Source organism: Antrostomus carolinensis, unplaced genomic scaffold (genome assembly GCF_000700745.2).
Source record: "Antrostomus carolinensis isolate BGI_N321 unplaced genomic scaffold, ASM70074v2 scaffold476, whole genome shotgun sequence".
NCBI classification, from domain to species: Eukaryota; Metazoa; Chordata; class Aves; order Caprimulgiformes; family Caprimulgidae; genus Antrostomus; species Antrostomus carolinensis.
This window is the reverse complement of record NW_010322253.1, coordinates 13,408-17,876: the sequence shown is the minus strand read 5'-3', so window position 1 is coordinate 17,876 and position 4,469 is coordinate 13,408.

The following is a 4,469-nucleotide window of genomic DNA, read 5'->3' as shown; positions in this document are numbered from 1 at the left end:
TTAAATTAGCTTTCTTATTCCTTTTGTGCTTACAGCACACCAAAGAATGTGATTTGATATCCACCTGTCAGTCTAGAATTTGCAACCACAGTATTTAATAGTGACTGGATTTTGACATGCTAAGTGTGATAGTGCTCCTTAAAATTGCTGAAACAGAAACTTGGAACGAGGGGAATAAATTTTGAGGAGTTACTGGTAGCAGTATACCCCTATGCTGTGGCAAAGTTATTCACAGTATTGTAATCTGGTCAATACAATTTCTACCAGGATTCAAAGGTCTATTTAGTGATAGCCAAGTTGATCATTCTCAAAGAATGTTCTCCAAACAAACAAAACAGAAACACAGTTTTGTGTATAGCATATACCATAACTACTGCTGAAGGAGATGAATCGGTAGATTCATTAGCCAAAAATTTTCATGCACTTTCGACATGACTGAGTAGGACAGAGGAACCCTGAGCAACAAATAGGGCAGTTGCTCCCAGAGCCTACTATTGCATATCAATCCTCTTAGAGGTGCTGTTGCTCAATATTTTTTGTGATACTTTTTTCCTGCCTAATAAAACTGTTTCAGTATCTTTGAATACATTGGCCTACAGGTTCCTTGGAATATCTTCTAAATAAGAGTGTCAATATGTAGGAGCTCTGTGGAAAGCAATGTTAAACCTAGTTTAACATTTTTAAGGGATTTTTAGAGGGGTTTGTTTGGTTCTTTGTTGTTTGGGGGTTTTTTGCTTTTGTTCTTTTTCTGGGTAGGAAGGAACAATACCCTTGCACTATTATATTAAATATATAGAGCAAACCAATCTTGGAGCTTTATCTAGATATCTGTATTGCACTGCACAAGGGAAATCAATTTTCAGAGAGTAAATATTTAGTACTCTGTAAAGAAATTAGGTTTACTGTCAATATCCCAAACTAGATGTCTCAAAAGCAGAAACTCCCAAAACATTAGCAACTCCTAAAAATTTTGTCTGTGATTTTTTGTCAGTAGACACAAATCTTGTTGTTAAAACTTTGACATTTCAGGCTGCATTTCTGGAAACAGTTCAACAAAGATCTAAATCTGCTTCCACCCTGAAAATTTATTTTCTGTTACTATGGGTAGTTTTGAATTCAAAACTATATTTCTGTTGATTAGTCTTTGGAACAGAACAACTTCTGGAAAGAATTAGTGCTTGCTCAGCACTTTCTATTATCACAGTTAGCCTTTACGCTCCATTCTAAGGGAATATGGAAAGGGGAATGCAGACACCCAAGTTCTTCATTGCAAAACATTGCCACTCCCTTTATTTATATCACAATTGCTAAAGGTACAATTCTTCAAATCATACTTCGTGGCACACCCAAAATGTTAGCCTGATAAGACTAAGTACTACCTAGTTGAGAAGGAAAGGGGAAAACGTAGAAAGAGTTGCTTATTTTTTTTACATAGAGAGTTCTCAACTTTTGTTTAGGCTCTAAGGAATCAAATGTTGAAGATTTTTGATTTTGATAAATTGCAGCATAGGGTTCCAATTTAAAAGGAATCTAAGAGAGGGAAGAGAAATAGATAACCTTTGGTATTTCCGTGTCCGCCATTTTCCTATATGCATAAACACAGATAGCATACCATGTAAAATAGTATATACCACAACAATTGTTTATGTCTTTGCATTAATTTCTGAAGTGCATTGAAAATTACTATTTGCACGGGTATTTTCAGAAGTAAGATCTTCACTCTCTGAAAACCTTTTGTGTGTGTAGATCTCAGTACAGGAAAGTACATCATGGAAACCTGAAACATCAGGTACCTTGCACATAAAAGTCTACATAGCCAATACCTAGAAACCCACATAGCTATGGCACAATACTTAAACTACTGAAAAATACTCTTTCAGCTTTTGGCGGGAGGTATTTGTCATACTGACAGAGCCTAGCACCTGCAAAGGGTTCAGAACTGCAGCTCTTAACAGATGCATTTGCTTTTTGCAGTTAATGCAGCAAATGCAGCTCAGGCATCCAGGCTCCTAAGTATGAGATTAAAATCTCAGTAATATCCTTGGAATTTCTTATCAGCTAATTCAATAGCTGACTGACTGTTGTTGCATGCTGACTGTAGTACAATTCATTCTTATTAATCTATGTTCTGCACTGCATAGGGGGCTGAGATGTTTAAAACAGGACAGTGAATTCAGTGACAAATTCTCTATAAGTTTACACATCACAGACATTTTCTAGATCCAGTTCAAATTGCTCAAAATCTTTCTAAGTACATAATATCTCCTTCTTCTTCTTTGCCTTTATTATTCATACTGTGAGGGTGACAGAGCACTGGAACAGGCTGCCCAGGGAGCTTGTGGAGTCTCCTTCTCTGGAGACATTCAATACCCACCTGGACACCTTCCTGTGTGATCTCATTTAGGTGTTCCTGCTCCGGCAGGGGGATTGGACTAGATGATCTTTTGAGGTCCCTTCCAATCCCTAACATTCTGTGATTCTGTGATTCCTAAAGCATAATGCTTGTTTTCAGGACACAGAATAAAGCTGCACTAATTTAAATCTACAGAAATTTTTACTTGTGTTTCTTTCAGATAACTGAACTTTTACAGACAGAAAGATAGATCAGTTTAAGTCACATGGTGATCCCAGGAATGGTAGCTGCAAGGGATACTTAGATATATGTAAAACATGTTTAACATAAAAATTATGGAGTTTGCATAAACAAAAAAAAATGTGTCAAACTGTTGTAGTTCTGATATTATCAATATTTAGTATGGAATTAGAATCATAGAATACATTGGGTTGGAAGGGACCTTCAAAGGTCATCAAGTCCAACTCCCCTGAAGTAAGCAGGGACATCTTTACTCGAGCAGGTTGCTCAGGGCCTGACCTTGAATATCTCCAGGGATGGGGCCTCCACTATCTCTCTGGGCAACCTGTTCCATTGATCCACCACCCTCCTATTGAAGAACTTTTTCCTAATATCCAATCTAAATCTACCATTTTCTAGTTTAAAAACATTACTCCTTGTCCTATTGCTACATGCCCTTGTGAACAGTTCTTCCCCAGCTTTCTAATAGGCACCTTTCAGGTACTGGAAGGCTGCTATAAGGTCCCCCCGGAGCCTTCATTTCTCCAGGCTGAACAGCCCCAACTCTCTCAGCTTGTCCTCGCAGAAGAGGTGTTAATTTTTGAGGCCCTCCTCTGGACATGCTCCAGCAGGTACACCTCCTTCTTGTATTGACGGCTCCAAAACTGGACACAGTGTTCCAGGTGAGGTCTCACCAGGGCAGAGTAGAGGGGCAAAATCACTTCTCTTGATCTGCTGGCCACACTTCTTTTGACGCAGCCCAGATGTGGTTGGCCTTGTGAGCTGCAGATGCACATTGGTGGCTCATGTCCAGCTTTTCATCCACTAATACCCCCAAGTCCTTCTCCTCAGGGCTGCTTTCCAGCACATCATCTCCTAGCCTGTACAGATAACGAGGACTGTCCCGTTCCAGGTGCAGGACCCTGTTTATTATTGGCAATTATTAAATCCCAATTATTGGCATTGAATTATAAAACTAATTGACATGGTTCTTTACATGGTTCATTTACATGACATTTACATGACATTTTAAATTCACATTTAAAAGACCTAAAAAAAAAAATAAAATAAAATAAATGGCCTGCCAGATCACTACCTCATTACTTGGGTACTAAAGAAATGGAATACCCTGGACAGCAGGAAAAGAAAAGACTAGTAAAAAGGAAAAACGCCCAAAAAATTTTGCATGGATCCCTCTTGCCTTTAGGGTTTTCAGCTCAAAGCCGGAGATTTAGAGCATTTACATACTGGACAGACCCTAGCAGAAGTGTTCAAGTGTCTGCGTACTCCATCAAAATAGACGGAAAGTATGCTACTCAGTAGAAATTGTTAGGTGTAAGCAAGGTTTTATTAGCTCAGTTCTCATGCCATGCTAAAGCAGTAAGACTATTTTAGACTTAATTTGATCTTCAAAGCATCATGGTTGCATTTGCACAATGCTTAATCTGACCTAATCAGCCTGGCAAAACCAGAGCAGCTTGATATCATTGCATCTGCAGCACGGCTGCTTTGCAAACCAGTTAGTCCTCCCACAAATAACAACAAAGTGAATGTTTAAGGTATAGAGAAATAAGCTGTAGGTTGACCCTTTGTAACTGGAACTGGTGTTTATTTTGGTAAACTACATGCTCACTTCAGTTATATTCATTAAAAGATACAGTAGAAAATAATTTAAAGTGTGAAATTACAACAGCCCTGAATTTAGTAGAGATCTTCACAAAGACAAGAGTACTGCTGATTTTCTTCTCTGAGGGGACAAAAACCCCCAAAAAACAAACAATAAAAAACCACCAAAAAACAACAACAACTCTTTAGCAATAAAGAAAAAAACAGATTTTATCTTTTTAGAAAATATTTCATTAAGAACTTGAATGGGTCTGTGTGCAATCTTTTGTGC